At 41.7% G+C, this 12,465-nt stretch overlaps 1 protein-coding gene across 5 annotated transcripts in view; it reads left to right on the top strand.

Moving 5' to 3' along the window:
* The window catches only part of Ppp2r2b (protein phosphatase 2 regulatory subunit Bbeta), a 454,351-nt gene that overhangs the window by 161,659 nt on the left and 280,227 nt on the right, over window positions 1–12,465 (top strand). The window lies entirely within an intron of this gene.

The raw sequence follows: 12,465 nt of genomic DNA, 5'->3' as shown, positions 1-12,465 counted from the left end.
CCCCGCGAAAGCAGGTGACCTCACGCCCAGATGCTTGCGAGGGTCCTGGAGGGAGATGAGAAGGGCCCCGGAGGACCTTAGTAAGCCCTCCCTGAGTGGAAAGATGCTGTCTCTCCATGACTGCAGGGAGGGCATGGTTTCATTTCCTGCCCATTCATCTCTCTGGCTGGCCGGGTTACCTGCTCAGACAATCAGAACCCCAAAAGGACCCTTGCAGCAGGGCGAGCCCCTCTCCCCTCCAAAGTGGATGAGCAAGAAATAAAAACGGTGGCTGGGGAAATAGTGTTCTAGCGGCGAGTGAACGGGGCTGACACGTGGGGCGAGCAGCGCGATCGGTGGGGCCTTTAAAAATCACCATTATGAATTCTGCAGCAGTAGTTTCTGCTGAATCAACAGCCAGTGGAAAGCAAGAGGGTTCAGCGAGCTGAGCTTTGCCAAGAGGTGAAATTGTCATCTCTCAACCGGCTTGTTCTGACATCAGCTGGAGCGCCGCGCAGGCAGACAGGGAAAGTCAGCAGGTGGATCTCGTTCTGCCTTTTGTGTGTGACTAGAGAAGGGAGACATTTTATTTAAGTGGCAAAACTTTTGGGGGTTTGCCTCATTTTCTACCCATAGGCCTTTTTCTTTAGCCAGTGGTATAAAGTGCTGCTTTGGCATACAGTAAAATCCATGTGTGAAAATGCCTTAGGAAAAAAACGTTGCAGAATATATTCATTTAAAATTGTTGCTCTTGAATACCAAAATTTCTGTAGTATTTATTCAAACCACAAGGCTACTGAGAGAAGTGCAATGGGAGAAGGAAAAAGAGTTCACAGTCTGGAGGGAATAAAGATACACACATGCACACACACATCATCTGGGGAGTGGGGTTAAGGTGGCATCTTCCATCAACATTCCTGGAAGTTTTAGACAAGGAGAACCCCAGTGCTTCTGAGTATATATTTTCTATCTGTCATCATTACTGGAGCCCATCAAGTGCATACACACTGTGTTAGGTTAAGTGGAGTTGTAAGCTCTGGACTGCAGGAGCTGGGAGACTGCCCAGAGACCACAGACAGCCCATTCCTCCTCATAATGAGCACCACACTTCTGATTCTTTCTACTTACATGGTGACTTTGTGATTGTGAGATGTTCCTCCTCGGCCTTTGTGCTTTGTCACCCAATACAGTGACCAGCTAGCACATGTCTCTGTACCTAAGCATAACAAGCAAAAGAGAAGTTGGCCTTGGGTCCACAGGCTTTGGTCGGAATATTTTTGCCAGTGATTACAAAGAAATAGGGCTGCCTGCATAGTTCCTTCTATATTACACCATACAAGTAAAGGAAGCTTACTGAACTGAGAAGATGGTCAAGTTGGGGCCAAAATGTTGGAAAGCATCATTTATAGAATAAAGAAGTTGGTTTAAAATAACATTTATTATTCCTTTCAAGGCCCTGGATACTATATTTATCCTTATTTTTTAGCATGTTTGGAAATTCGGATTCCAGAGGGAATATCTGAATTCATGTAGTCAAAAGTGAGTTTATTGCAAAGAGCTAAAATTTTGCTTATATGTGAAAGTCAACCTCTCAGATACTCCCCTAGTTCAGTAAAGGCATGGGAATAAAAAAAAAAGAGTGGAACTAAGACTATGTCAATGACAGAAGCCAGGCAGAATAAGAACCTCTCTGTGGCTTAAACTATTCCTTTCAGGGAACATTCAAACCTTGTGCTGGCCAGCCAGTGAAAAGCCCCGCCCTTCCTAGGGACAACTCCTTCCCACTTTGACAAAGCACCAGATCCAAACACTGCCTGTTAAAATTCACCTCCCCAAAAGTTCTCTTCCCCCTTCATAACCTAAACCTGCACACTGTGAAGTGTGCCTCTAGGTCCTTCTATGCTTTTCTGTTTCATTTAGTATTTCTGCATTTTCTTCCTACTTCTCAGACATCAGGATTTTATTTTTCTCTGAAGTCTTCTCATTTATCTCTGCATTTGTCTTCCTTTTCTCAGATCATTCCATACTGCAGTATTCTATTTAAAGCTGGAAGGGTTTTGCAGTGTAGTTAGTGTGAAGGACTCTAAGCTCAATTTGCATTGTAAGTGGTAGCTGCAGGCTAGTTCACCCAGCTAAGAGCAATGCAAATTCTAAAGGACACTTTTGCACACATACTTCCAAGTGCATGATGTGCACTTACTAAAGAAATCAAAACACTTCCTATTTTCTAAATTCTGGGCATTAAATTTACTGCTCTGCCTACATTTTCCCAAGTTGCCTCTTTTTTTGAAGTTAGCATCTTTGGCACCATTTGTGTTCCAAGGACTGCAGATATAGATATAGATATAGATATAGATATAGATATAGATATAGATATAGATATCTGCAGGCCCTACTAAGTAGCTTCCACTTCAAAGCTCATGCACCTGAGACTCCATGATGATACTCAATTGCCAAGGTCACACATTTACGGCAAAAGTTTATCTTTGAACTCATGATGGTTGGAAGCCCATGTGTATTCACCAGCAACTTCTGTACTGCCTTATTTTCCTGTCAACTCCTGGTATGACAAGACCACAATGGTTTCATCTTCGTGTGTATGCGGGGGTTTCCACCTGAGAATGTGCATGGGCCTGTGGGTGAGGAATGGTGCAAAAGTAGAGTCAACACCACGTTTTGGTTGGCACCTTTAGACGCAGAATCAAAGCTTCTTACCCAAGGGTTCATCTCTCAGACCTCTCTGGTCTGTATATGGATTGCTTTATGTTGATTTTTTGGTTTCATTTAGAACCAACTACAGCCTTCTCTGTATTACAGCAGTCTGTGAGTTTTCTAAATTAATCTTTTACTCTCTAATGGGAACATAGACAGAATGATCCCATAAGTATAATTATTAAAAAACTGTTCTCAGTTTCCTTGGTTGTAAAATGGGAAGAGCAATGTAATCTGTACCACAGAAAAATTCCTTATCTAAAGGAAGAACTTACACAGTGCCTAATGCAAAGTCAACCCTCAATAAATACCTGTGTAGTATTCTATAGCTGTTGTTACTTCAGCTATCTTTGCGTAGCAAGCATGCAGCCTTTCCTTAGGTTGGGTGCAGCTTTGGGGCATCTTATGGAGAGGGACTACTGGTTGTAGGGCAGAGGTGATCCAACCAATCAGCACTTTTTCGAGCGTCGCCCACCAGCTATGGATGACCATAAGGAACTTGGATTTTATCCAAAGATGGATCGAAAGCCATTAAAGGAGAAACATGATCAGTTTATTTTTTCAGAAGCTGCCTAGGGGAGAGCCAGAGGGCCAGGTATGAAATGAATAGGGATGATAGCCTGAAGATAAGGAGGATGTTGTGGCTGGCATCAGGGCGGTAGCAGCTGCAGAGGTGGAGAGAATTGGCTGGATTTTAGATAATCCTAGAGAAGGACTGCAGCAGACCTACTTGGTGTGGTAGATTAGGTTATATGGAGAAGATAGCAGCCAGGACAACTTCCAGAATTGTGTCATCGGATTAAATGCATGAAGGGGATCTTCAAGTAAACAAGTTTTGAAAGTTAATTGTAGAATGTCTAGTTTTTATTAGATTCTCAAGCAATTGAATATCTGGGTCTAAAGCTCAAAAAGAAAATATAGCAATCAAGATGTGAGCCCTACTGGAATTTTTAAAACAGCTTCTCAGTGTTCTTCATCCTCATTCTAAGATATTAACAGCACAATTCCCAGGCTGAATGGAAATGGTCCCCCTGACCCCCTAGATGCCTACTCTCCAGGGCTGTGAATGTGGATGCATCTGAGGCCTCCCTTTGGCCAGCCCTGCTCTCAGCTTACTCCGCTTAACTCACATTACTAAGAAGATGAGTCTGCCTTGTCAACCCAGGGCAGAACCTAAAGCATTGAGTGAAAAATTGAAATGAAACTCATTTTGGCTTGATATAAAGAAACTGAAGCAAAAGCTCCTTCCTGGTTGTGGTAATCATGATGACTCAATATTGAAATAATTCAAATAATGATTATTGGCCATTTTTCAGCAGTGTGGAAAAATAAGAGTCCAACCTCAGACGAGTTGAGCTTAGACAGTCACCCAGCTTAGGATCTGAGTGACTGTCTAAATGTGAAGTACCACGGCAGCTTCATGGGCGGCAACAACAAAAGTGGGGGAAGTATAGGTCCCTGCCCTCTCCCCATCCCACACAGCCCCAAGAGGGAAGCTATAGTGAGTAAATCTGGAGAGGTGTGTGAAAATGTGTTTTACTGTGACGATGCTGGGAAGGCACTGGAAAAATGAAAGCAGGTGTGTGTCCCATGATGGAGAGCTGCCTCGAGTTCCGGAAGTTGCTTTGATATTTGTATGCAAATGCCAGATCAGAATGGTGTTTCCAATGCATATGGATGAGTATTTGAGCTTTCAGAAAAACCTGAAATAGAAGGTGGGAAGAAGCAGCCTTATACTATTGTAAATGACCTTTCTGGGAATAGGAAATGTTCTGCTACTCAATATAATAACCAGAGTGCATTGAAAATCACTAGCAAGTATTCATTATTAGCATCCGGGTCTCTAGGGGCAATCCCAAGCCCTTTATGAGTGCTGGTCAGAAACATACTAGTGAACCTGGGGTAGATAATATTAGGCCAGTCCTGTCAAAATATTGGTAAAGCTCAGTGAAAAGAGCACTGCTGCAGACTGACATTCCTAGACTCTGACATTTGCATTTAGGAAGAAATGTCCAATTCAGACACTTCACTAAGGGAAGAGAACTAAGGTATCATAAGTACTAGACATAATTAGGCACTTTCCTAAGGGTTTCTTGTACGTTTACTTAGTTAAACACTCTGCTCTGTGAGTGGTTATGTTAGCTCCAATTTTTTTCAAAATTGGAATTTTGAGGCATAGAGAACCAAAGAAACTATATAACAAAAAAAAAAAAAAAAAAAAATTCCTGCATTGCAGACATTCTTACTGGTAAGTGACCTGACCAGATCGAAGCCCACAACAGCCTGCTCTCCAGGAATCTGCTCTCTGTACACCCCTGCTGACTCAAGCTAGGGTTTTCTTAAGGAAAAGTGCAGTTTGAGTTTTACCTTCCTCGGGCACCCTTTGGTGCCCCCTCAGTGCTCTGACCCGTCCTTTTCCAAGCAGCAGTGCTCATCTCTGGACCATCACCTGCTGGACGCAGCAGGGCTCCCTCACCCCACCAGAGTCCTTAGCTGACTTACTCCCCTCCTATATAAGACAAAAGGCAATATTATGACTTGAGCAGTTAAGATGTAAGAACTAGCTAAAGTGTTTTCAACAGTGACTTCACATCCCTCACCTTCTCTCTAAGCTGTTAGCAGTGCAGTTCCCAGGCTGAACTGAAATGGACCCGCTGGGCCGTTGAAACTGCAACTTTCCAGGTTTGATTGCATAGACCATAAGGTAGTGGTACCAAGGCAGCCACTTGATGGTAAATATAATTTTGCACATAAATGTGGAGGTATCTGAGGCCTCCCTTTGGCCAAAGCTGCTCTCTGGCCTACTTGCTTCAACCCCCGTTACTAAGATAATGAGTATGCTGTCATCATTTGCTTTGGTCAAAGGGAGTCCTTTTCATCTTTACCACCAGATTTCCCTCTTTTGCCTCTCCAGTAGAATTCTGGAATCTGGCTAAAAGTTGGCTTGGATGTAACTATTCCATTGAAAGTCACACACTGTTTTTATAATACTGCTGGGATCTTTGTCATAAATAACCCAGGAAGCCTTGAGTTCTTGTGCCTCCCAAGTCCACTCTGTAAAGAAGGGTAGTGTTAGGACATACGTGCCTGAGATCCACAGAAACTATGTTGGTGACTTCTTTGGAGGAAGGACGCTAGTGGACAATGGGAAGGCAAGAACAGACTCATTCCAGGGCTTTGGAAGAAAAAGACTTGGTTGCTTAAAACAAATGTGGAAAAAAAAAAAAGAATCTGGGGTGAAGGGGCAAAAGGATGTATGGAGAGTTTACGTTCCTTATGAGAAAGCCAGGATGTGCTAGATAGCACATGCCTTGCAGTTAAAGGATGTGTGTTTGTATAAAGAAATGCGCACAGCCTATTTTATTTGCACTTTGTTTTTTCTCTCATTCGATATTTCTTAAAGACCCTTCTACTTCAGAAGCCCTGTGTTTTTTAATGGCTGTGTAGTGCTCCATGGTGTGACTGTACACAAAGTTTACTAGTAATTCTCTTGTAAATGGATAGCAAATTGTTTCCACCTTTTATATTGCATAAGATGCTGAAGTGACTATCCATCTATAACATTCTTCTTTCTTATTTGATGATCTTTAAAGCTGAGACACTAATTCCCATTCCTTAGTAGAACAAGCAGAAGAAACCACTGGCCCTCTGTTTGGTCTCTGTTACCTGAAAAGATCTGTCACTTAACCTCTGAATTTCTTAATTCAGAGGAAAATGAGAACACGCACCACACCTGTTTATATGTGCGCCGCACTGTGTCTTCTAAAATCATTGTGGATTTGAGGGTTAATAAGTAAGAAAGATTGGTGGCAGCTGGGGAGGGCCGTCTGCAGACAGCACAGGCTTGGGCTCTTAATTTTCCCATTTGATCCTCACAGTTCTATAGGCTAATACTATTCTTATCCCTCCGCAGGTGAAAAGTTGAAGCAGAATGAGGTTATTACACAACAGGAAGTAAAACAAGTCGCAGACTCAGACTCTAAACCTCATATTCTTAAATACTCCAATACAGTCTCAATTTAGTATGTGAGCAAAGCTGTTCAAAACAAAAGTGGGAAAGTGCTACTCCTTTTTAAAAAAAAAAAAAAAAACTTCTTTGAATCAATACTAACATAAAGGATCCAGTTTTTATCGAGAATTTGAAGATGAACTGTAGGAAATTGAAATTCAGCGTTGTAGCCTAAGCAGTGATGTGAACCGCTCATCAAGAGCTCTGGGTAGGAGTCCCAGGCCTGCCACTGTAATTAGGCACTTTTACTCTCTGGGCTTCAGTTCTTAATCTACTCATAATGAAGTTGATGGTGGGGGGAGGGGTGGTGTGCTTTCTGTAGATATTTCTGGCTCTAAGTGTTCATGACGCTTCGTGTCTATATCTTTGATCATCTGCTTCTCCTTGGTATGTTCTGCTGTTGTGCCTCAATGTGAGACTAGGAAACACAGGAAGAGGCTCTGAATAGCCTCTGAATTCCAGGTCTGACTGTACTTACTAAAGGGTCAGAGCATCCTTCTGGCACGAAGGCTCTGGCGCAGCCAACAGGCAGAGCCAGAGAGGGAAACGTCTCTCTGCCAAAAGCTGCTGCAGATGGAGAAGCCAGTCTGTCTGGGCAGCCCATGACTTTGAGAGGAGCCATTTGGCAAAGTTGTTGGCAGGAGCTTCCTTGCCGCATGAGTTCTGGAGACAGTCCTGGGCTGGAGTGAATCAGGGATGCAGCAAAGGTGGCTGGTGAACAAATGACCATCTGGTGAGCAGGCTGCTGCTCATCTTGCTGCACTGATAGGGAAGAGCAAGTGCCAATCAGTGAGGCTAAGCTGTTGATGACATGATCTGACAGGCACGATGAAAAGTCTCCCCTGCCATTGTATACTCCATGGAGGGGGTGATGAATCTCGTGTGATCTGGCTCTGTCAGAAATCAGGAAGCCCCCCGCCCCAGTCTCCATGGTTACAAAGCAGGAAATAAAATTCACCAGTTCAAGACAAAAAGTTTTTGTCAAATGCTGTGTAAGGAGTGCTGGTGAGCACACTGGGGTGTAAGACTGTATTCTAGGACTCTAACATGTTTTGAAAGTTCTCTTTCCTGGGTGTCTTTAGTTGCCTGGTTCAATCTCTTCAGTCAAATCAAAACATTTGCCTTCATGGGCATTTTTACTTGGAGAAATAACCAGAAGCAGCACATTGCCAAGTGCAAACACTGGTGAATAAAGCAGATGGGGACACCCCAAAATATCTTTATGAGCTCATCTTTCAGCTGGATGGCACTGGTGACTGGTGGCAGCATTCACAGTGATTTTTACCACATTTCCTAAAGATACCTGTGAAAGAGAACCTCTGGAACTGCTGTATAAAGTGGCACTAACAGTAGGATAAGTGTGTTTGAAGCAAGGGAGAGTATTCCAATGGAGAATTAACTGTGACGTATCTTTTAGTGTAATATATTTATAAGAATTTAAGCACACTGTGTTTCTTAGGAGCCCTTTTACTTAAGCAGATGATACTCCATCTTCAATAGGTAATGAACTCTATAAGCCAGGCTGTCTGAGCCTGTGCTGTGTTTAATTCTGTGTTACCACAAGGTGACTGAGACGTGGTGAATCAGTGCCTGCCCAGATTCCACCTCTGGCAATGTAGTACTGTGGGCTTAGACAGGCTGTACCATCCTGCTGAGTGTGCTCTAGGCTGCAAAAATATGGCAGAGGTCAAGATAACATGGTAAGCCAGGGATGTAGCTCAGTGGCATAAGCACCTGCCTGGCAAGCGCAAGGTCCCAGGTTCAACCCCCGGTACCAAAAAGAAAAAAAGACATGTTGATAATTAAATATAAATACATATACATAATCACGTATACATATATTTGTATCTAAATACTATAAAAGAATTATCTCTTATTATATTCATTTGGAGCCAATAGTTGTGGTGCACTGAGTTTAAACAACATTCACTCAATTTGATGAAAGGCCAAATCAAGATTCTTAAGTATAGAGCTGAGGACCAAAGGTCATATTCTTTTCTTGCCCAAATCACACCCAAAATTACAAAGACCATGTCCAATTATGGTTTACTTGGGATGGCAAAACAGCATAGACACTCCATAAGCAATCTTAGCATGGAGTTTTGTGATTGTTCCCTAAATTTATGTTCACTATACTGAATTAGACAGTCATAATCCTTTGAGAGCATTCATCTTTTCATATGAAATGGTCATTCTCTTTCTTTTCATATCTTTCTTTTTATATCAACTTTACCAAGAATTAAATGATAAATATACCTAGCATCAAGAAATTTACTAACAAAGGCAAGTGACTGCCAGCAGAATGCAACTCGGCCAGAAGAAATGTGATTGGATACTGAAAAGTAGCCTACTAAGTTACCGTTGCTTTCAGTAGCACTTGGCCGGGTTTATAGGAGTAGAAAACACTGTTCAACCTGTAAGTCAGTTATGTACAGATGTGTTGTGCTTCTACAGTGACTGTGACGGCAAAGGGAGAACCCAGGTCTACTGAGTGCACGCAGGACAGTGCCATGGTTGACATGCTCTGTATGTACGTACTCTAGGTGACGGAGATGTTACATTAATATGTGCATATATATGCACAGGTGTGAGGACATGTGTGCATTCCTCCTAACAACCTTAACTTATTTACATGTGAAAGTTAATTAGCTGAGGCTTTTAGGTCTTATTCAGCACTGCTTACCCATCAGCACAGTGCCTGTCAAATAGCATTTAATACACATTTTTAAGGAAATGAAGGAAGAAAGAAATGGCCTTACACTCTGTTGATGATCAAACTAAAGCTTAGAGAGTTTGCGTAATTTTCCAAATATCAGCAAATACAGAATTTGAATGAAGGTATGCCAGACCTAAAAAAATGTATGTTCTTAAGGACATGTGTAGCTATGTTAATTTTATTGTACTAAGCTCTTGGATATATACTTTAGATTCCATATTGCCCTACAAATAACCCAATAGTATAATTTGGTCATATTTCCATTCTCCATTTTTTTTTGGTTTTGTTTTGTTTTTGTATTTCAAGGAAGGGTCTTCAGGGTGTTCAGAGTCTCACTACTAGATCGGTCTCATAGTGATCTGCTCATTTACAACATCCCAAAAGCTGGGATTACAGGTACGTACTACCATGTCCAGTCTCAGTTGCTGATTCAGCCAGCCCTGGGGCTGGGGCCGGCACAGCAAGCAAGGGGATTGAACTCCTGGCCCCTGAGCCTGCTTGCAGGTGCTTTAATCCATTGAGTTATTTGGCCCCTCCATTTTGTAAAAACAAAACAAAACAAAAGCCTATGTATATTCTACAATAGGTGGTCAATAAGGTTTTCCTGAAAAGGGGCAAATGTAAATATCTATCCCAACTACTGAACTCTTTCACTGTAGTATATGAGTATTATTGTGTTTCTGCTGAAATTCTGTTTACAAAATCAGCTTTGTTCCCTGGTACCAAAATCTGTTGACTCCCTTTCTTAAGAAAAGACACCCCCACAAGGTTGACCTTCCAAGCAAGTAACTGCAGTGACTGCTGGAGGAAGCTTCACTGACCAGCAGTAGCTCAGAGCCTTGCCCAGAAGCCAACAGTGGAGGGAGAAGGGCAGCGACAGCTTCCATCACTGGAGAATGGAGTCTTTGCTGATGCCAGGAGACAAAAGCAAGCAAGCAAGACAGCAGGAAGGTTCCTGTTAGAAATGTAGCCATGATGGAACTTTAAGAGCTCTCTGAAACCCCTCTACATCTCCACAGCTTTTTTAAATAGTATCCCTCCTGTTCATTCAGTAGTCATTTTGAAAGGATTGACTTTATGTTAGTTATTGTATTTAAAATAAAAATTAAGACTCAGGGGCCAGTGGTTCAATCCCCCAGGCCTGCCGTGCTGATCCCGCCCCCAGGGCTCGCTGAGATGGCAATTGAGACTGGGCATGGTGGCACGTGGCTGTAATCCTAGCTCTCGGGAGGCTGTAAATAGGCGGATCACTACGAGTCCAATCTAGTAGTGAGACCATGAACACCCTATAGACCCTTCTAAAAAAAAAAAATATTAGATATGCAATAAAAAAGTTGAACATAGGCCCTACTGTTATAGAGCTTGTATCCTACTAAGAATATACAGGAAATATGAGTCTGGTAAAATAGTATGTAGAGAAAAAAAGATGGTATTAGTGTATGCCCCCTAGTGAATATTTGGATTATAGAAAAACCCTGAAAAAATACTAATTTAACTCTAGCTTCAGATATCATCATCTTAAACATTTTTATGTATTTCCTTCCAGATTCTTTCTCAATGTTTGTGTGTGTGTGTGTGTATGTGTGTGTGTGTGTGTGTGTGTGCGCGCGCATGTGAGAGAGAGAGACAGACAGACAGACGGACACAGAGACACACAGACACACAGAGACAGAGAAACAGAAGAGAGAAAAAAATTTTAAAAAGAGCTATATGAATGGCAGAATCCTGGAGTTATACATAAAATAATACCACATCTGTAATTTATTTGAGCCCCAAATATATATTCTATGAATGTTTCTCAATAATATTCTATGGTTAAGGCATCATTTTGTGGCTACTCCAGAAGTTTAGATTCCTAGTTTTTGCTATAACAGTTGTGCAATATTAACAGCGTGATCTGAGTCACATCTTTAATTATTTTTAGATTAAGTTTCTAAAGATACAATTGCTGGGTTTAATATTAATAAATTTTCTTCTAAAATAGATGTACCAAGGAATACCTTGATAATCGCTAAGGCCCTTCCTTACTTTTGTTTTATCTGTATTTAGCCTTCCCTTCATAGTTTCATAGATTTTTAGGATGTTTAAATTAATCTCAGAGAATTCCTGTGGGGAAAAGATTAGAAGCATATTCCTAAAATATACACATTAATCTTTAATTTGGCCCTATTGGCCTTCCCCCTTCCAGAGCTCCAGGTACCTTTGCCCTTTCTGAGAGAAGAGGAAGTACATTCGCAGCCTTTGCTAGTAAACACACGGGTGAGGAGCTCGTGCCCTGGGATTCAGTTGCCTACCTAGGTTAAACAAAATTACTTTCATGGTTCCAGGGCATCATTTGTAGATGACTAGATGGAACCTGGTGACCCAGAAATGTTAATTTTCTTCAGAGTGGTAAGTAGGTGACTTCAAAGAATGACTGACCTAGTATGACAAGCAGCGTGATTGTTTAATGAGCTAACCTCTCCTGGGGTCCAAACTTGACATTTCTGAAGCTGTGTTAACTTTTGTTGTTGTTAACACTTTGTGTAGCTGAATGTCAAGTGTCAGAGAAAAGTAGACACTGCTTATCGCTGTCTTCAGAATTCCAAATATCACTAGTGTTGCCACATGAGTTAGTGTAAATGAAAAGCACCAGCCTTACAAATTGCCATTGGGGTTATATTTTCAGTGAGCAGCTTTTAGTCGACTTTCAGAGCATCTTGACTGTCAACATTTTCTCAGTTCTCAGGGATTACAATTGAGAGACAGTGTAAAGTTCCAGCTTATATGGCTTGAGTTTGGGGGCATTTCTCTATTAAAATGTCATTTAAAATTTTATGACACACAGTGCATGACCTACATGCTCAGTTCATAAAATTTAAAGATGAGTGGATAGACAGTTGTGTTGGTAAACCTTGTAGGATCAGAGATCAAAAGATTGCCAAGCTCTTACCTGGACTGAACTCCATGTGTTGTGAAAAATTCAGTAGCCATGGAATTAGTAGGTGACTTGGCTCTTCAGAGGATTAAAATTATTAAGGTACCTTCTAGCATCACTGAGTTGCATTGG

Source organism: Octodon degus, unplaced genomic scaffold (genome assembly GCF_000260255.1).
Source record: "Octodon degus isolate 3935 unplaced genomic scaffold, OctDeg1.0 scaffold00040, whole genome shotgun sequence".
NCBI lineage: Eukaryota > Metazoa > Chordata > Mammalia > Rodentia > Octodontidae > Octodon > Octodon degus.
The sequence above is the reverse complement of the archived record's forward strand: the minus strand, read 5'-3'. Positions and strand labels throughout refer to the sequence as shown.